Source organism: Pongo abelii, chromosome X (assembly GCF_028885655.2).
Source record: "Pongo abelii isolate AG06213 chromosome X, NHGRI_mPonAbe1-v2.0_pri, whole genome shotgun sequence".
Taxonomy (NCBI): Eukaryota; Metazoa; Chordata; class Mammalia; order Primates; family Hominidae; genus Pongo; species Pongo abelii.
Window position 1 is genome coordinate 86,061,919 of NC_072008.2, and position 22,340 is coordinate 86,084,258.

Genomic DNA, 22,340 nt, shown 5'->3' on the forward strand with positions numbered 1-22,340 from the left:
GATTACAGGTGTGTGCCACCACGCCCAGCTAATTTTTGTATTTTTAGTAGAGACGGGGTTTCATCAGATTGGCCAGGATGGTCTTGAACTCCTGACCTCATGATCTGCCAGCCTCAGCCTGTGCTGTGATTACAAAGTGCTGTGATTACAGGCGTGAGCCACCGCGCCCAGCCAAAAAAAACCTGTAGATTTTTATCTCTTATGAATATAGATGCAGAAATCTGACAAAATACCAGTAATATAAATTCAAACATATGAAAAGGATTATAAACTATTATCAAATGGGATTTATCTAAGGAATGCAAGGTAAGTATAATGTGTGAAAAACAATTAATGTAATACACGATATTTATAGAATACAAGACAAAACCCACATGACCATCTTTTTTTTTCTTTTTAATTTTGCTTTAAGTTCTGGAATACATGGGCAGAACATGCAAGTTTGTTACATAGGTATACAGATGCCATGGTGGTTTCTGCAACTATCAACCCATCATCTAGGTTTAAAGACCTGCATGCATTATTTGTCCTAATGCTTTTCCTCCCCTTGCACCCCACCCCCTGACAGGCCCCAGTGTGCGATGTTCCACTCCTGTGTCCATGTGTTCTCATTTTTCAACTCCCACTTATGAATGAGAACATGCAGTATTTGGTTTTCTGTTCCTGTTTTAGTTTGCTAAGAATGATGGCTTCTAGCGTCATCCTTGTCCCTGGAAAGGACATACACTCATTCTTTTTCATGGCTGCATAGTATTCCATAGTGAATATGTGGCACATTTTCTTTATCCAGTCTATCATTGATGGACATTTGGGTTGGTTCCAAGTCTTTGCTATTGTAAATAGTGGTGGAATAAACATACTTGTGCATGTGTCTTTATGGTAGAATGATTTATAATCCTTTGGGTATGTACTCAGTAATGGGATTGCTGGGTCAAATGGTATTTCTGGTTCTAGATCCTTGAAAAATAGCCACACTGTCTTCCACAATGGTTGAACTAATTAGCACTCCCACCAACAGTGTAAAAGCATTCCTATTTCTCCACAGCCTCACCAGCATCTGTTCTTTCCTGACTTTTTAATAATCACCATTGTAACTGGTGTAAGATGGTATCTCATTGTGGTTTTGATTTGCATTTCTCTAATGACCAGTGATGATGAGCCTTTTTTCATATGTTTCTTGGCTGCCTAAATGTCTTCTTTTGAGAAGTGTCTGTTCATATCCTTCACCCACTTTTTGATGGGGGTTTTTTTTTCTTGTAAATTTGTTTAAGTTCCTTGAAGATTCTGGATATTAGACCATTGTCAGATGGGTAGCTTGCAAAAATTTTCTCCCATTCTATAGGTTATCTGTTCAGTCTGATGATAGTTTCTTTTGCTGTGCAGAAGCTCTTTGGTTTAATTAGATCCCATTTGTCAATTTTGGTTTCTGTTGCCATTGCTTTTGTTGTTTTAGTAATGAAGTCTTTGCCCATGCCTATGTTCTGAAGGGTATTGCCTAGGTTTTCTTCTAGGGTTTTTATGGTTTGGGGTTTTACATTTAAGTCTTTAACCCATCTTGAGTTAATTTTTGTATAAGGTGTAAGGAAGGGGTCTGGATTCTGTTTTCTGCATATGGCTAGCCAATTTTCCCAGCACCATTTACTGAATAGGGAGTCCTTTCCCCATTGCTTGTTTTTGTCAGGTTTGTGGAAGATCAGATGGTTGTAGATGTGTGGTGTTATTTCTGAGGTCTCTGTTCTGTTCCATTGGTCTATATATCTGTTTTGGTACCAGTACCATGCTGTTTTGGTTACTGTAGACTTGTAGTATAGTTTGAAGTCACGTAGCAGGATGCCTCCAGCTTTGTTCTTTTTGCTTAGGATTGTCTTGGCTTTACAGGCTCTTTTTTGGTTTCATATGAAATTTAAAGTAGTTGTTTTTAATTCTGTGAAGAAAGTCAATGGTAGGTTGATGGGAATAGCATTGAATCTATAAATTACTTTGGGCAATATGGCTATTTTCATTATATTGATTCTTCTTATCCATGAGCATGGAATGCTTTTCCATTTTTTTGTGTCCTACTTTATCTTATTGAGCAGTGGTTTGTAGTTCTCCTTGAAGTGTTCCTTCACATCCCTTGTAAGTTGTATTCCTAGGTATTTTATTCTCTTTGTAGCAATTGTGAATGGGGGTTTGCTCATGATTTGGCTCTCTGCTTGTCTATTGTTGGTGTATAGAATTGCTTGTGATTGTTACATGTTGATTTTATATCCCAAGACTGTGCTGAAGTCGATTATAAGCTTAAGGAGTTTGTGGATTGAGATGATGGGGTTTTCTAAGTACACAATCATGTCATCTGCAAACAGAGACAATTTGACTTCCTCTCTTCTTATTTCAGCACTCTTTGTTTCTTTTTCTTGCCTTATTGCCCTGGCCAGAACTATGTTGAATAGGAGTGGTGAGAGAGGGCATCCTTGTCTTGTGCTGGTTTTCAAAGGTAATGTTTCCAGCTTTTGCCCATTTGGTATGATAGTGGCTTTGGATTTGTCATAAATAGCTCTTATTATTTTTAGATACATTCCATCACTACCTAGTTTATTGAGAGTTTTTAGCATGAAGGGATATTGAATTTCATCAAAGGCCTTTTCTGCATCTATTGAGATGATCCTGGTTTTTGTCACTGGTTCTGTTTATGTGATGGGTTATGTTTATTGATTTGCATGTTGAACCAGCCTTGCATCCCAGAGATGAAGCCGACTTGATTGTAGTGAATAAACTTTTTGATGTGCTGCTGGATTCGGTTTGCCAGTATTTTACTGAGGATTTTTGCATCAATCATCAGGGATATTGGCCTGAGATGTTCTCTTATTGTTGTGTCTCTGCCAGGTTTTGGTATCAGCTGGCCTCATAAAATGAGTTAGGGAGGAGACCCTCTTTTTCTATTGTTTGGAATAGTTTCAGAAGGAATGGTACCAGCTCCTTTTTGTACCTCTGGTAGAATTCAGCTGTGAATCTGCCTTGTCCTGGGTTTTCTTGGTTGGTAGGCTATTAATTACTGCCCCAATTTCAGAACTTGTTATCGGTCTATTCAGGGATTCAACTTATTTCTGGTTTAGTCTTGGGAGGGTGTATGTATCCAGGAATTTGCCCATTTCTTCTAGATTTTCTAGTTTATTTGCATAGAGGTTTTGTAGTATTCTCTGATGGTAGTTTGTATTTCTGTGATATCCCCTTTTTCATTTTTTATTATATCTATTTGATTCTTCTCTTTTTTCTTCCTTATTTGTCTAGCTAGTAGTCCATCTATTTTGTTAATCTTTTCAAAAAACCAGCTCCTGGATTCATTGATTTTTTGAAGGGTTTTTTGTGTCTCTATCTCCTTCAGTTCTGCTCTCATCTTAGTTATTTCTTGTCTCCTGCTAGGTTTTGAATTTGTTTGCTTTTGCTTTTCTAGTTCTTTTAATTGTGCTCTTAGGGTGTCAATTTTAGGTCTTTCCCACTTTCTTTTGTGGACGTTTAGTGCTATAAATTTCCCTCTTAACACTGCTTTAGCTTTGTCCCAGAGGTTCTGGTACATTGTCTCTTTGTACTTGTTGGTTTCAAAGAACTTACTTATTTCTGCGTTAATTTTGTTATTTACCTAGTAATCATTCAGAGGCAAATTGTTCAATTTCCATGTAGTTGTGTGGTTTTGAGTGAGTTTCTTAATACCGAGTTCTAATTGGCTTGCACTGTAGTCTGAGAGACTGTTTGTTATGATTTCAGTTCTTTTGTGTTTGCTGAGGAGTGTTTTTCTTCCAATTATGTGGCCAATTTTAGAATACGTGCTATGTGGCACTGAGAAGAATGTATATTCTGTTGATTTGGGGTGGAGAGTTCTGTAGATGTCTATTAGGTCTGCTTTGTCCAGAGCTGAGTTCAAGTCCTGAATATCCTTGTTAATTTTCTGTCTTGATGGTCTGTCTAATAATGACAGTGTGGTGTTAAAGCCTCCCACTATTATTGTGTGGGAGTCTCAGTCTCTGCAGGTCTCTAATAACTTGCTTTATGAATTTGGGTGCTCCTGTATTGGGTGCATATTTATTTAGGATAGTTAGCTTTTCTTGTTGCATTGATCCCTTTACCCATTATAATGCCCTTCTTTATCTTTTTTGATTTTTGTTGGCTTAAAGTCTGTTTTATCAGAGAGTAGGATTGCAATCCCTGCTTTTTTTTGCTTTCCATTTGCTTGGTAAATATTCCTCCATCCTTTTATTTTGATCCTATGTGTGTCTTTTCACGTAAGATGTGTCTACTGAATACAGCACACTGATGGATCTTGACTCTTTATCCAATTTGCCAGTCTGTGTCTTTTAATTGAGGCATTTAGCCATTTACATTTAAGGTTAATATTGTTATGTGTGAATTTGATGCTGTCATCATGATGTTAGCTGGTTATTTTGCACATTAGTTGATGCAGTTTCTTCATAGTGTCATTGGTCATTATAATTTGCCCTGTTTTTGCAGTGGCTGTTACTGGTTTTTCCTTTCCATGTTTAGTGCTTCCTTCAGGAGTTCTTGTAGGGCAGGCCTGGAGGTGATAAAATCCCTCAGCATTTGCTTGCCTGGGAAGGATTTTATTTCCCCTTCGCTTATGAAGCTTAATTTTGCTGGATATGAAATTCTGGGTTGAAAATTCTTTTCTTTAAGGATGTTGAATATTGGCTCCCACTCTCTTCTGGATGTAGGGTTTCTGCAGAGAGATCCACTTTTAGTCTGATGGGCTTCCCTTTGTAGGTAACCTGACCTTTCTCTCTGGCTGCCCTTAACATTTTCTGCTTTGTTTCAATCTTGAAGAATCTGACGATTATGTGTCTTAGGGTTGTTCTTCTTGAGGAGTATCTTATTGGTGTTCTCTGTATTTCCTGAATTTGAATGTTGGCCTGTCTTGCTAGGTTGGGGAAGTTCTCTGGGATAATATCCTGAAGTGTGTTTCCCAACTTGATTCCATTCTCCCTGTCACTTTCTGGGACCCCAATCAATCGTAGGTTTGGTCTTTTCACATAGTTCCATATTTCTTGGAGGCTTTGTTTGCACTTTTCATTCCTTTTTCTCTAATCTTATCTTCATGCCTTATTTCAGTAAGTTGATCTTCAGTCTCTGATAGCCTTTCTTCTACTTGATCAATTCAACTATTGATACTTGTGTATGCTTCACGAAGTTCTCGTGCTGTGTTTTTCAGCTCCATCAGGTCATTTATGTTCCTCTCTAAAGTAGTTATAGTAGTTAACATTTCCTGTATCCTTTTATCAAGGCTTTTAGCTTCCTTGTATTGGGTTAGAACATGCTCCTGTAGCTCAGAGGAGTTTGTTATTATCCACCTTCTGAAGCTTACTCTGTCAATTCATCAGTCTCATTCTTTATCCAGTTTGTGCCCTTGCTGGAGAAGAGTGTGATAATTTGGAGGAGAAGAGCCATTCTGGTTTTCGGAATTTTCAGTATTTTTGTGCTGGTTTTTCCTCATCTTTGTGGATTTATCTACCTTTGATCTTTAAGGCTGATGACCTTTGGATGGGGTTTTGGTGGGGGGTCCTTGATGTTGATGTTGATGTTGTTGCTTTCTGTTTGTTAGTTTGTCTTCTAACAGTCAGGCCCCTCTTCTGCAGGTCTGCTGGAGTTTGCTGGAGGTCTACTCCAGACCCTGTTTGCCTGGTTATCACCAGCAGAGGCTGCAGAACAGCAAAGATTGCTGCCTGTTTCTTCCTCTGGAAGATTCCTCCCAGAGGGGCACCCACCGGATGCCAGCTGGAGCTCTCCTGTATGAGGTGTCTGTTGGCTCTTGCTGGGGGGGTATCTCCCACTTAGGAGGCATGGGGGTCAGGGACCCACTTGAGGAGGCAATCGGTCCCTTATCAGAGCTGGTGCGCTGTGCTGGGAGAATCCCTCTTGTCAGGATCAGCTGCTCTCTTAAGAGCCAGCTGGCAGGCATGATAAAATCCGCTGAAGCTGTGCCCACGGCCACCCCTTCCCACAGGTGCTCTGTCCCAGGGAGATGGGGGTTTTGTTTGTAAGCCTCTGACTGGGGGTGTTACCTTTTCTTCAGAGATGACCTGTCCAGTGAGGAGGAATCTAGAGAAGCAGTCTGGCCACAGCCGCTTTGCTGCACCCAGCCCAGACCTCACAGCCTCCTTAGCACTGTCAGGGAAAAACTGCCTACTAAAGCCTAAGTAATGGCTGACACCGCCCCCACCCCCCCACCCCCCACCCCGCCACCAACCTCGATCATCCCAGACTTCAGACTGCTGTGCTGGCAGTGAGAATTTCAAGCCAGTGGTTCTTAGCTTGCTGGGCTCTGGGGAAGTAGGACCCACTGAGCGAGACCACTTGGCTCCCTGGCTTCAGCCCCATTTCCAGGGGAGTAAGTGTTTCTGTGTCACTGGGGTTCCAGGTGCCACTAGTGTACAAAAAAAAAAAAAAAACTCCTGCAGCTAGCTTGGTGTCTGCCCAAACAGCCGCCCAGTTTTTTACTCGAAACCTAGGGCCCTGGTGGTTAGGCCCACAAGGGAATCTCCTGATCTGCAGATTGCAAAAACCGTGAAAAAAGCATAGTATCTGGGCTGGGTGGCACAGTTCCTCATGGCTTCCCTCAGGTGGGGAGAGGGAGGTCCCTGGCTTCTTGCACTTCCTGGGTGAAGTGATGCCCCACCCTGCTTCTGCTTGCCCTCCATGAGTTGGACCCACTGCCTAACCAGTCCCATTGAGATGAACTGGGTACCTCAGTTGGAAATGCAGAAACACCCGCCTTCTGCATTGGTCTCACTGGGAGCTGCAGACCGGAGCTGTTCCTGTTCGGCCATCTTGGCCCCTTGACTATCTTAAAGTTGCAAAAAAAGCATGTGACAAAACCCAACACTCCTTCATGATACACACACACACACACACACACAGACACACACACACACACACTGAATAAACTAGAAATAAAAGGGAACTACTTCAACTTGACAAAAGGCATCTATAAAATACCCCACAGCTAACATAATACTTCATGGGGTAAAGACTGAGCTTATTCTTAACTGATCTTAGGGATTAAGCTCAAAAAGGATGTCTCTTTTCATCACTTCTGTTCAACATTTTATGGCAGGTTCTAGCAAGGGCAATTAGGCAAGAAAAATGAAATAAAAGACATCCTGTTTAGAAAGGGAAGATAAAATCTCTATTTATAGATGCCATGATTTTTTATGTAGAACATCCTAAATGATCCATTAAAATCTATTATAATGAATAAACGAGTTATGTAAATCTTCATGAGCTACTGTGCTTGGCCTTAATGTGTTATACCATGGAATACTACTCAGCCATAAAAAGGAATAAAATAATTGCATTTGCAGCAACCTGATGGAATTGGAGATCATTATTCTAAGTGAAGTAACTTATGAATGGAAAAACAAACATCATATCTTCTCACTTGTATGTGGCAGCTAAGCTATGAGGATGCAAAGACTTAAGAATGACATAATGGACTCTGGAGACTTGGGCAGAAGGGTTGGAGGGAGTGAGGAATAAAATACTACACATTGGGTGCAATGTACACTAATCAGGTGATGGGTGCACCAAAATATCAGAAACCTCACCTAAATAACTTATCCATGTAACTAAATACCACCTGTTCCTCAAAACTAGTGAAATAATATAATAAATTTTGAAAAGTAATCAAAGAAGACACAAATAAATGGAAAGCTATCCTGTGTTCATAAACCAGAAGAATAAATACTGTTAAAATGTCCATACTACACAAAGTAATATGTAGATTTAATGCAATTTCTATCAAGACAATTATGACATTCTTCACAGAAATAAATTTGTGCATTTAGAGCAAACAAATTTTTCACAAAGGTGCCAGAAACGCAAAATGGGGAAAGGGGGCTTTTTAATGTATGGTGACATAAAAACCAGATATCCACCTGCAAAATTAGATTCTTATCTCTCACCATATACAGAAAGCATCTCAAGATGGATTAAACACTTAAATGTAAGACCCAAAACTACTAACTGAAACCATGAAACTTCTAGAATTTAACATTGAGAAAAAGCTCCATGACATTGGTCTGGAGAATGATTTTTTTAGATAAAATCTCAAAAGCATAGATAGCAAAAACAGAAACAGTCAAATGGAATTGCATCAAACTAAGAAGCTCCCAGCACAGCAAAGGAAACAATCAACAGAGTGAAGAGAAACCTACAGAATAGGAGAAAATATTTGCCATCTATACATATAAGGGATTAATATTTAAAATATATAAGGAACTCAAACAACTCAATAACAAGAAAACAACCTGATTAACAAATAAAAGGATTGAATAGACATTTCTCAACAGAAGACATACAAATGTCCAACAAGTATATGAAAAAATACTCAAGAAAACTAATCATCAGTAAAATGCAAATCAAAACCACAATGAGATGTCACCTCACTCCCATTAGAATGGCTATGCCGCATTTTGGTGGTTTGCGCCTTCTGAAATTCATATTGAAATTTCACACTAATTTTAACAGTATTAAGAGGGTGGGAAATCTGACTATGGTGTTTGGGTGGAGCATTAGTGGGTTTATAAGTGGAGAAAGTGATACCTGAGCTAGCATGGTTAGCCCTCTTGTCATATGATTTCCTGAACCATCAGGGACTCTGCAGAGTTCCCCCTGGCAAGAATGTTCTCACCAGATGCAGCCTGTCAATCTTGGACTTCCCAGCCTCCAGAATCATGAGCTAAATAAACCTTTATTTTTTATAAATTACCTGTCTCAAATACTTAGTTATAGCAACACCAAGCAAATGAAGACAAGCTATTGTCAAAAAGACAAAAGATAACAAGTGTTGGCAAGCATGTAAGGAAAAAGAAACTCTTGCACACTGTTAGTGGAAATATGAATTAGTACAACCATTATGGAAAATTTTATGGAGGTTCCTAAAAATGTTAAAAATAGAGCTACTATATGATGTTACTACTGGTTATATATAAACAAAATGAAATCAGTATGTACAAAAGGTATTTTCACTCCCATGTTTATTGCAGCATTATTTACAGTAGCCAAGATATGGAATCAACCCAACTGTCCATCAACGGATAGATGAATAAGGAAAATATGGTATATACACAGTGGAATACTATTCATTCATTGAAAAGAAGGAAATCCTGCCATTTGCATCAACATGGATGAACCTGGAGGATATTAAGTGAAGCAAGCCAGGCACAGGAAGACAAATACCACATGCTTTCACGCATATATGTGGTGAGTAGAATGGTGGTTCCTAGAGGCTGGAGTGATTAAGCGGGAGAGGGGATGGGAGGATATTGGTCAAAGAATACATAATTACAATTAGGGGGAATAAGTTTAAGAGATCTATTTATAGCATGATTGCTATAGTTAATGAAGATATACTGTATTCTTGAAAAATGCAAAGAGTGCGTGTTAAGTGTTCTCACCACAAAAATGCTATGTGAGGTAACAGATGTATATGGACTTCAAAATATCATGTCATAGATGATAAATATATAAAATTTTATGTCAAATATGTAATGAAAAATTAAAATAGATTGTGGTTATGATTGCGTAACTCTGTGAATGTACTAAAATCTATTGAGTTGTGTATTTTAAATAAGTGAAGTAGGGGCCAGGTGCAGTGGCTCACACCTGTCATCCCAGCACTTTGGGAGGCTGAGGCAGGTAGATCACTTGAACTCAGGAGTTCAAGACCAGCCTGGGTAGCATGGTGAAACCCTGTCTCTACAAAAAATAAAAAAATTAAAAATTAAAAAAAAAAATAGCTGGGCTTGGTGGTGAATGCCTGTGGTCCCAGCTACTTGGGAGGCTGAGTTGGGAGGGTTGCTTTAGCACAGGAAGTTGAGGCTGCAGTGAGACCAGATCATGCCACCGTACTCCAGCCTGGGTGACAAAGCGAGACCCTGTCTAAAAAATAAAAATAAAGTTCGGGTGCTGTGGCTTACGCCTGTAATCCCAGCACTTTGGGAGGCCAAGGCGGGCAGATCGCGAGGTCAGGAGATCGAGACCATCCTGGCTAACACCGTGAAACCCTGTCTCTACTAAAAATACAAAAAATTAGCCGGGCGTGGTGGCGGGCACCTGTATTCCCAGCTATTCGGGAGGCTGACGCTGGAGAATGGCGTGAACCCAGGAGGCGGAGCTTGCAGTGAGCCGAGATCATGCCACTGGACTCCGGCCTGGGTGACAGAGTGAGACTCCGTCTCAAAAATAAATAAATAAGTAAATAAAATAAAAAATAAAAAAGTTAAGTATATGATACTGAATTATATCTCAATAAAAATTCAAAAACTAGTAAATAGCTAAATATTTATATAAGGAATATATTTGCTGAAGTATATGAGGGGAAGTGATGGAAACAGAATATAGCAAAACCTTTGAAAGGGAAGGATATTTTTACTAACTTTTTTTTGTTTGTTTGAGACGGAGTCTCACTCAGTCGCCCAGGCTGGAGTGCAGTGGCACAATCTCGGCTCACTGCAAGCTCCGCCTCCCGGGTTCACACCATTCTCCTGCCTCAGTCTCCCGAGTAGCCGGGACTACAGGCGCCCGCCACTACGTCCGGCTAATTTTTTTGCATTTTTAGTAGAGACGGGGTTTCACCGTGTTAGCCAGGATGGTCTCGATCTCCTGACCTCGTGATTCGCCCGTCTCGGCCTCCCAAAGTGCTGGGATTACAGGCGTGAGCCACCGCGCCCGGCCTAGCTCTTTTTTAAAATGGAGTCTCGCTCTGTCACACAGCTGGAGTGCAGTGGCACAGTCTCGGCTCACTGCAACCTCCGCCTCCCAGGTTCAAGTGATTCTCCTGCCTCATCCTCCTGAGCAGCTGGGATTACAGGAGCGTGCCACCACGCCTGTGTACTTTTTGTATTTTTAGTAGAGACGGGGTTTCACCGTGTTCAGGCTAGTCTTGAACTCCTGACCTCAAGTAATCCACCTGCCTCGGCCTCCCAAAGTGCTGGGATTACAGGCGTGAGCCACTGCACTTGGCCTTTTACTAGCTTTAACACACTAAATAATGAGTAGCTTTGGAAACTAAACATACTCTCTTTAAAGTATTGGCAAAATTAAGTTTAATAATTAAAGGTGTTAATATTACCCTGTCATTTTCCATTCTCTAGAACCTATCTTCTTGTAGTTCTTTTCTAGTTTGTTCCAACAATATAAATATATGCGACCAGACATATGTGGTCACAATTGTAGAATATATGCTGCAAAGACAAATCATTACAACTCTCCTCTCTCCGAAGAAAACAGTTTCATTTTGGGGCATGTTTGTTAATTAGCCCTACTGAAAGGAGATTCTACTTCAGTCTTTTATTGCTGTAATGACTGATAACAAAGTGTACTAAGAGACGGAGTCTCGCTCTGTCGCCCAGGCTGGAGTGCCCTGGCACGATCTTGGCTCACTGCAACCTCCGCCTCCCGGGTTCAAGCGATTCTCCTGCCTCAGCCTCCTGAGTAGCTGGGATTACAGGTGCCTGCCACCATGCCAGGCTAATTTTATATTTTTTAATAGAGACGGAGATTCGCCATGTTGGCAAGGCTGGTGTTGAACTCTTGACCTTAGGTGATCCACCCACCTCGCCTCCCAAAGTGCTAGGGATTATAGGCGTGAGCCACCGCGCTCTGCCGGAAGTTTTTTTTTAAATAATATTTTAACTACTTTTTGTAATATAACCCTTCTTTCTCTAGATTCACCATATTTAGTTACCCTCTAGCATTCACTACCTGTGGTTATATTTATTAAACCTAATAATAAATAAAGCAGAGTCTTTTAAAACCAATAAACTGCTTTGTAGACATTGGCATTACTACTACCCTATCTAACAAATTAAAAGGTTGAGGACACTCAAATGCCATATGGGCACAGAGTAGCACCAGTGTAGAGAGATTATCCATAGCTAGGTTATGTTCCTGAAATGGCTCTGCTTCCACCCAAAGCCTCCAGGATATTTCTACAGGCATAGAAAAACATAGGGAGCAAGGCTGCAATCATGGCAAAAGTCTATGGGAAATTTGTATGCTTTGTTCTTTAGTTCACAAACTCATTCTCTTTTTTCAGCCGTTCCAAACCTTTATGCTTTTGAGATTATGGGACCCCCTTTTATTTATGTTTATGTTCCCATATTTATTCAATAAGAAAGACAGAGGCTTCAGTTCCATCAGGATCCTTCAGATAACTAAAGTAAACCTAAATATAAAGTGGACCTTTCCTCTCCCTGCCCTCTCTGGCAGAAGTAAGCCATAGTGACTTTCTTAAACATAATCCTCCAACTGATCACCCGCCAGTGATATACGCTGGGTTAATTTCACTCAGAGAGTGTTCTGTCCCCAAATGACTTTGCCATGTTTACCTTTTACTTAATTCCTTTTGTACACCAGAAGACTGGTGTACTAAGAGATTGTGTCTACCTAATTAACTTTACAATTATGAAAACCAGTCACTTTCAAAGCTGGAATACTCAGTGAGGTACGCTCTCATGTTTACCTTCTCTAAATATGAAAGTTTTAGATAAATAGATTAAAGTAATGCTATTTATGCCAATTGTCTTCATCCATAAGACAGTGGGATTGGAAGGATATTTAGTATTCTGGGTTTTTTACATGGGCCTGCACTCTTCTCCTTTATGCTCTCTTACGTGTCTTTCATTGCTACTTCAAAAGGTAATGACATATACATAATTTAAAGCTTGATTTTTGACATCATTTTTCTACAGGAGCATTGTACCCTGGAATGCCAGTTCCTTGATGAAGAGATTGGATTTTTTTGACTGAATTCTATATACTTCTCCAAGTACCTGGTATTTAGCGGCCTCTCAGCTATTACTAATACTTGTTTGGTCCTGGAAATGTTTAATAATTACCTGTTGCTTTTTCTTGAGGATAGCAATCAAGTAGAATGAAGACTGCTGAGGTGAAAAACAGACACACAAAAGCCTAAATAGCCGAGAGTCCTCAGTTCACTGGAGGCTCCAGATATCTTCACAATTGTAAAGACAAAAACAAAAAATTTGAAAAATACCAAAAGGAAAAATAAGTGCAAACCAAAACAGGGAATGAAGCCACCTGAAGATGCCTTCATCATCTGAACATTTCTCAGTTGCTATTTTACTTTTTAAAAGTAGACTGTTATTTAAGAGTCAATTGCATTTATCTGTGCCTCATCTCCCCTATTTATTATGTGTCTCCTCAAGGCATTGGACAATGTTAACCACATTCCTTTCAACTCCCCAGAACATTAAGTCTTATGCATCAACTGAGAGCAATTTATAAGCCCTTCGTTATGTTTTCCCGGAAACTAGATGAAAGTGTTTAAAGTAAGGAGAAATCACTTAAAATGGTAAGTTTGTCTATTTCTCTGCATGGTTGAGGACCTCCAGCTGCTCCAGGCTGCAGTTTGTGTCCTGCCATCCCTGCAAAACTTCTGCCTGATATCTGCCTTCACCACCACCCAACCAAAAGCAACTCTGATTCTGGGAAGCTGAGCTCTCTTTTTTCAGTGCAATTTATCTCTCCCTGTGCCCTGGGAGAGGCCAGACAACAGTCCTGAGAGAGGCTGCCAGCAAGTTGTTTATGCCAAGAGGGTGTTGCCCTACCTGTGGCCTCACTGCAGAGCCCTCTATGGAGAGGGGATGTATCTGATTCTGATGTTCTTTTACAAATCAAATTTCTGCATTTTAATTTTTGTACCTCTTCTCAGATGCTGCATTGTATGATAGAATATTTATTTTATTATTAAAAATGGTGAATTAACTAGCACATTGCTTTTTCTATCTTAATAACGACTATCTTAATTCTGTAAAATTATAATGTAAGTCTTGAGTAGTCATTGCAGTATTTTATAATCCTAGTCATGTACCAGAGCTTTCTCAAGGGGAAAAGTATTATAGTTATCTCTTCAATATTTGCTTGTGTGAAACAGTTATTAACACCGTTTATAGCTAACCCTGTCTGTAGTGACTGTTTTGAGAACCCTAAATCTCTAATTTAAAGGCCCAAGATTTTATCAGTTTGTATGGAACCTGTGTTTGCTCCTCAGCCCTGGTTTCCTAATAAACTTATGAACATATTTGCGATGGATTTCTGAAGATTTCGAGTACATGTGAGGGGATTCAGTACAAATTACAGGGATTCAACACATTGACAACAGGAAAAATGTAATGAATTTTTAGGTGGGGAACGATGTAAAGTGAAGTAATCTAAATAAAAGCCTATATTGTATTTGTTAGCTGACTGAGTTTATCTTTGTTGTCACTGAGGAAGCAAAATTTTTTATCTTCAGTAATAGTGCAAGTTATTGTACAAAGCCTAAAAATTAGTATTCTCTTTGTAAACAAAAGAGTATCTGAGACAAGTCTCAATCATTTTAGAAGTTTATTTTGCCAAAATTAAGGACACGCCCGTGACAAAGCCTCAGGAGGTCCTGAAAATATGGGCACAAGGTGGTTGAGCTACGACTGGTTTTATACATTTTAGGGTGACATAAAACATCAATACACATAACATGTGCATTGGTTCATTCTGAAAAGGCAGGACAACTAAAAGTGAGGGCTTCCAGGTCATAGACAGATGCAAAGATTTTCTGATTGGCAATTGGTTGAAAGAGTTATTACCTAAAGACCTGGAATCAATAGAAAGGAATCTGGGTTATAATAAGGGGTTGTGGAGACCAAGGTTTTATCATGTAGATTAAGCCCCCAGGTAGCAGGCTTCAGAGAAAATAGATAGTAAATGTTTCTTATTAGACTTAAAGAGGCTGTTCTATTAGTATTTTTTTTTTTTTTTTTTTTTGAGACTGAGTTTCGTTTTTATTGCCCAGGCGGGAGTGCAATGGCATGGTCTCAGCTCACTGTAACCTGTGCCTCCCAAGTTGAAGCAATTCTCCTGCCTCAGCCTCCCAAGTAGCTGGGATTACAATAGGCACATGCCACCATGCCCAGCTAATTTTTGTATTTTTAGTAGTGACAGGGTTTCACCATGTTGGCCAGGATGGTCTTGAACTCCTGACCTCAGGTGATCCACCCACCTTGGCCTCCCAAAGTGGCTGGGATTATAGGCATGAGCCACTGCACTCGGCCTTGTTCTATCAGTTTAAAGTGTCTGTGTTGATGTGAATGCTGGTCAGCTGTGAGGCATGTCTGACACTTCTCCCTCACTTTTCATTATGGCTGAAACTAGTTTTTCAGGTTAACTTTGGAATGCTCTTAACCAAGAAGTGGGTCTGTTCAGATGGTTGAGGGGCTTAGAATTTTATTTTTCGTTGATATTCTCCCTCTTCTGGCCAAGATTTGCCAGAAGCGACACTGATGGCCACCAAACCTCTATTTTGTTCCATAGTATTACTAAGGTGGAATGGCTGCCTGGCCCAGGTCCATCTTCTCCCTCAGTGGGACCCCTAGGGCCAAGGGACTTAGAGTCAAAACATTTATAGCCAATTTAAATGTTCTAGGCCAAACAGGAATGGACATCAACAGGCATTTATTAACCCTTAAAATTTTGTATATAATATAAAAGTCACCAAACAAAAAGCCAAAGGTGAGGTTACAAAACTGACTTACCTACTTTTAACTTCTATATGGCGAGCTACTGTGATCTTGGTTTTAGTTACAGACATATAACAATTAGCTATACAAAACATAAGCCTTGTTAAAACCTTTTCGGCTAAGGAGTTTAGAGACTTGTGCCACAATGCTTTTTGGCCCTCTTTTAGCAATTTGTCCTAAGGTGCTGATAATTTTTTAAGTATATATCTATCCGCATAAATATCATAACTGGAACTATTATACCCAGAAGGCTTCATGACAGGTATCTTTATATCCTCTCAGTAATAATTTTCTTTTAATTCTACAGAAAGCAGAAAATTCTTTATGGTTGTGATGGATGAAATGGTACCACACATATAATTATCCAGAAGGCAAAGTCCCTTATTTTTCCAGCTGTTTAGGCATCCGTATACCCATCCTTGATTTGCAGGGTCTGAACTAATTCTACTCCTCAAAACTGGCCCTATATAATCTCATATATCCACTTCTTCTGTGATAGTCCCTGGGCATAGAGGAAAGTTGCTTGTATAGGTTTAGCAGCAGGACATTTGCAATGAAAAACTGACTGGACCCAGCGGAATCCAAAATGACAAAGATTTGCAGGCTTTTTCAAATCATCTCTAGTCTTCTGAATACATGATTCTGATTTTCTCAGAATAAGTAAAATTACAAGAGATAAATAACAACAGTTTGACAATAGAGAATGTGCGTGTCAGAACAGAAAAAGGAACCTATTCCATTAGGGTGCCAACTAAAAACATGAAGAAAATTATAACCTGATACTCTTTAGAATATTATTGTAGCCCAGAAATAATTCATGATTCAATTTTCACTCAAAAACATAAGTCAAGGCTGTAGCCAAGTAAAAGGTGTTATAGTTTTCCTTTGAAACAATTTCTCTCCTCTAGTACTCCTTTTCTACTAAGGAGAAATTACAGTAAGACCAATTTGTGTGTGAAGTAAGTTTTAGGCTTATTATACTTGGCCTGATTATTTACATAAAGGGCAGCAAGAATTGTTTGACCATATAGGCTCTTTTCAAGTTGGCTTTGCTGAACTTTACCTAAAAATATGTTATTCTAGTCAAAGCCTTGGAAAAATAACCAGTGTCTCCAACTGTCTTATTTTCTTTTAAAGACTCTTAGTAAACTTATGCAAATAACCATATTGTTATAAAATCAGAATATGCATGAACAGTTTCCAAATTTTGGAGACCTCAGAGAGAAAGGTAAATTTGCTCACAAAAACATACTTTACCCAATTGCTCTAAACTATAAATAACTAATAAATACATACATAAATAAATAAAACTATTTTCATTACTCTCCTTTAACCAAATCAGCAGGCTTTCAAACAAAATGTTGTTTGTTCACCTTGGAACTGCCATTCACAAGCCAAGCAGCTCTTGTCAGATGAGAGCTGTTTATCTGGCACTGAAAAATCTAGCAGCTCTTCACACTGTTAGAGCCAGTCTAAGGGAAAAAGAGGCTCCCTGCTAATGAATATCTCCTCCTTGCATCCCCAGATAGCATGATCCTATAAAAACCACATTCATTTTATCATGGAAATCTTTGGGGCACTATTGTTTTCATTAGCATAGGGGTAGCTTTAGTTAGCATTCCATAGCAAGGCAGTAAATGTACCTTAAGTGGAAATTCTCTAGTCCAAACTTCCAGTAGTTGTCATTGGAAAGTGCTCACAGGCATTTGCCATAAGCCCTAATAAACACTCCACAGAGAGCTATCAAATGAAGGATTTGTCCTGACCAGCACTCTAGCTTCCACCCTATATTCTGTAGGCTCAGGCAATCTTACTAGTTCCCATTTAGTGTGTCCAATGAACATTTCTCAAAGGTCAGATTTACATGCCTTCAATTTTATAGTACTAGATAGGGAAAACATCCCCTAGTGAGATACAATTCCCATTTTCATAGGAAATTTAGGTAAAGGAGTCACAACTACCTTACAGAAAGCCTGTTTAAACATCTCAAATTTCATAATCCTATCAATCTTTACATTTTTATGTTCTGGTCCCAGGAACTTTTCTTATCTACTACCAGACCATTTTACCATTTCTGGTGGAAAAGGATTTGGGTTCCCAGAATGGAGTTGAGCCAAGATACTCAAGCCGTTTTGACAATCTTTACCTTAACTCGCCTCAACATTGCCCCAGGTAATGTTAGTTTGCTCATTATACCTTTTCCCTTTTGTTTTCTTAAATTCCTCCAACCTGGGACAACTGTAGGAAAGTGATGTGGGACCTTTTAATGTAGGGGGACCCAGCAGGGGCTTCCTTTGTTTCACCCAACCTTTGATAGTGTTGTAAAGACGTTTGCTTTAACTCCATCAATTTTCATTTCATTTCTTAGTAAACATTTAATGGTTTTCACCATTCTGGGATGAGTCCTTTGACTTCCTTTTGCCTTTCCCTTTTTTGTTGTTGTTAATTACTGTAATGTTCTATTAGCATCTGTAAGACCCGTGAAGGACAGCAAATTTGATAAGGCTTCTCAAACAGTTGTTTGATTCTGCAGGAGTAATGTCATCCAGGGTGCCCATATAGAAGGGGCCCCCTTAACCACAACTTTTACCATGACCTGGATAATAGGCATACTCAGTGGAAACATATCTTGGTTATCATAAAGCCAGTCCCACATGGCGTGCATATAAGGAATATCAGCTGCTTCATCTGGGATGCTCCACTTGGTATTTTATAGAGAGAGTTGGGAAATCCCCTTCTCAGGGTAAACAGACATTACAGTGGCATTCATCCAATCCACTGGGCTGCTTGTTCTCTCACAAATAAACTGCTCTTCATCTGGATCACATATAACCATCAGTGATTGTCTAATAGTAAGCTATGGGTTCTGTAACAACCCAAACATGCTCTTTCATTCTGTAGCATTTAAAATATAAGATACTGCCCTTAAAGTAGTTATTTTTACATTCTATTATAGTAAAGGGTTCTCAGGAAGTGGATGACACAAATCTACAAAATGGAACAATTTCTTTACATTATACCCTATGGTTGGTTTTGCCCTTCCCTCACATTGACTATCTTCTTGGTAACCACAGGTTTTAGAGTTACTTTCTGTTGCCCTGTCTAGCATCAAGGTCCAACTCAGCATTATTCTTTTTTTTTTTTTTTTTTTTTTTTTTTTAGACAGAGTTTCGCTCTTGTTGCCCAGGCTGGAGTGCAATGGTGCAGTCTCGGCTTTCTGCAACCTCAGCCTCCTGGGTTCAAGCGATTCTCCTTCCTCAGCCTCCCAAGTAGCTGGGGTTACAGGCATGCACCACCACGCCCGGCTAGTTTTGTATTTTTTGTAGTGACGGCGTTTCTCCATGTTTGTCAAGCTGGTCTCAAACTCCCGACCTCAGGTGATCCGCCCACCTCAGCCTCCCAAAGTGCTGGGATTACAGGCATGAGCCACTCCACCCAGCCTTAGCATTATTCTTTAATTTCATTTTACATTGTACAGATAACAATAAAAGAGGAATCAAAGGTTTCTAATTTCCCACCTTTTAATTTTCTCTTTATTCATTTAGTTTTGTCTGTATGAGTGTATGTATATATGTATATATGTATATATAAGTGTGTATATGTATGTATATATGTATGTGTATCTATATATATATGTATGTGTATATATGTATGTGTATATATTCATTTATTTATTTATTTATTTATTTTGAGATGGATTCTCACTCTGTCTCCCAGGCTGGAGTGCAGTGGCACGATCTTGGCTCACTGCAACCTCCACATCCTGGGTTCAAGCGATTCTCTTACCTCAGCCTCACAACTAGCTGGGATTACAGATGCATGCCACCAAACCCGGTTAATTTTTGTATTTTTAGTAGAGACGGGCTTTCGCCATGTTGGTCAGGCTGGTGTTGAACTTCTGACCTCAGGTGATATGCCCGCCTTGGCCTCCCAAAGTGCTGGGATTACAAGTGTGAGCCACAGCGCCCAGCTATCTGTATATTTTTAGAAGTTTAGAATCACCTCTAAACTAGAAAAATAAACCCTAGCCTCTAAACTAGCAAAACCCACATTCTTGTGTTTTATAAACTTCACCAAAATTACTTTTTACTCTCCTGTTTTATCTGTTAGTAAACCAGATTCCCAGTGCAAAAAATTGAGGATTACTTAATTTAACATAATATGACTTTAAGATTTTAAACTACTGGAGAGAATTTTAACATTAAATTTACCAAATTAATCTTACCAAATATTACTAAAGTCATGTGAACTAAAAGGCATCAGGGCTAGTTTTTATTAGTCTGATAAGCACTTACTTTTCTTTAAGCCAATTGATTAGAGCTCTTTCATATGGTTTGGTAGTGAAATATCACTTTCACATGATACATATAAAACATACAGACATAACAGACGTATAGACAAAGGCAGATCTTATAACATTTTTTATATCCCTGTTTTCAAAAATTCCCACCTTACTTTAGACTATTAATTAAAAAAAAAAAAAAAAAAAGCATTACAGGAGCCAATAAAAGTTGAAGGAGTGATTTACCATCCCAGGCCTTCTCAAAAGGGAGAGCTGAAGCAGCAAGGTACAGCAGAAGTTGAACTTCTAAGATATTAATCTAAAGAATTTGGAAAAATAACAAATTAAAGAATTTTAAAATTAAAAACATCTTTCATTAAAATTGTCAGGCCAGGCGTGGTGGCTCACGCCTGTAATCCCAGCACACAAGCAAATATCATTCTGTTTGGGGTATGTTTATGGTTTTATAACCCTTATGCCGAATTTTGTTACCGAATAGTATTTGGCAAACATAAGTATGAAACTGCTTCATCAATAAATACAACCAAAAATGTTGACAATTCTTAAGACATTTCTAATATTACTTTACCAATAATATTATATTTGGCTTCTTTATAGAAAATTTTACTTAAGTCACATGAACTTGAAAAGCATTTGGGATTACTAATTACTTAATTTATGAATACTCCTTAACTTTAATCCAATTTGGTACCTTGTGGCCACAACACATAATAAAATACATGCATGTATACATAAACACACACATACACACTCATACAAGGCTCTCTCCTAGATTTTACTTCAGAACTCTAGCCATTATATATTAATACAAACTCATTGTTTTACAAAAACAAAAAATAAACAAAAAGAAAACAGTTGGATCCAAACAGTGGTTTTTACCTCAGTAGAAAAGTAACAACAGATTTATAGCAGGCAGAAAAAAAAAAAGAGAAATAGAGAACTTAGGAACTCTATAGTTGCAGGTTGACCTTTGGGCTTTGAATTTTTCCTGGATGTAATTTGCTCATCAGTTTAAAATGTGTACAGCAGACCATAATATGTAACCAACTGGAGTACTAAAAAACCTGGAATGCCCTCAAACTTTTCCATTTTACCCACACACTTGCAAGTAGAGGCACCATAAAACCAATGTGTTATCAAAAAGAGGATCATTCTCCTTCTCTTTCTTCATTTTTATGTATTTATGTATGTATTAATTTTGAGATGGAGTCTTGCTCTTTCACCCAGGCTGGAGTGCAGTGGCATGATCTGGGCTCACTGCAGCCTCTGCCTTTTTGGGCTCAAGTGATTCTCCTTCCTCAGCCTCCTGAGTAGCTAGGACTCCAAGCATGCACCACCACACCCGGCTAATTTTTCTATATTTAGTAGAAACGGGGTTTCACCATGGTGGCCAGGATTGTCTCAAACTCCTGACCTCAAGTGATCCGCCTGCCTCAGCCTCCCAAAGTGTTGGGATTACAGATGTGAGCCACCATGCCCAGCCTCTTTCTTCATTCTTAGATTGTTTCTCATCTCTTTTTCTAAAAAAGAGGACCTGAGCTGTGGCCTGGGGGGGGGGTGTGTGTGTGTGTGTGTGTCTCTGTGTGTGTGTGTCTGTGTGTGTTTGTGTGTATTAATGTGTTCTGATTGTGAGTGGGACTCCACAGTGTTTCACCACTGAGTTATTTCTGCCCTCTTACATGTCTCAGTTTCTCTCACCAGAGGTCTACCACCTCCAAGAGCACTCAAAATGCCTAGTGATCAGCTCTTACATGCATTTTCTGGACAAGGCCTTTTTAAACCAATTTTGTTGGTTCCTTGTAGGGTCACTTCACATCGTGGGGGGGTCAACCCTCAGACACTCCCACTCAGCCCCCAGTCACCCAGGGGTGCCTTTTGGCTGGGAGGGGCTAAATCCCTTTTTTTTTGAAGCCAAGTAGCTCAGTCTCCCATTTGTCTATGCAAATTACAGTTCAGTTCCTCATGCAAATGTGCAGACAAACCAACTGACCTTAATTTTGGGAGGAAAAAACAATGGAGAAGACTCTTTGAAATGCACCTCTGAACTAGAAACCAAATGGGATACCCAAAAGGGGGATGACTCTCTTTGTCTTTAGAAAAAGGCAATGGAGAAGACCTTTTAGAATGCACCTTCAAACTAGAATTAGGATGCTAAACAACAACTTACCAGGAGAAAATACTCAGCACAGACCCCTTCCTGAAAACCACCTTTAGCCATCCCCTAACTTTGTAGCTCTCACCTGCCATTACACACACCAAGGTCAAATTCTCTCGCAGTACAAGATAATTTCTGATACCCCCCAAACACAAAGAGGTCAGTTAATGCAATACAAGACTTAAGAATCTACTCATGACTCTTGCAGCTCCACAAAGAAAGCTGAACACCACAAAACGGGCATGAATGGCACCTTTATTCTGAGTTCTTTAAGGTGTCTGAGTCATTAGAAGGCCTCTCTAGATTTTTAACTTTG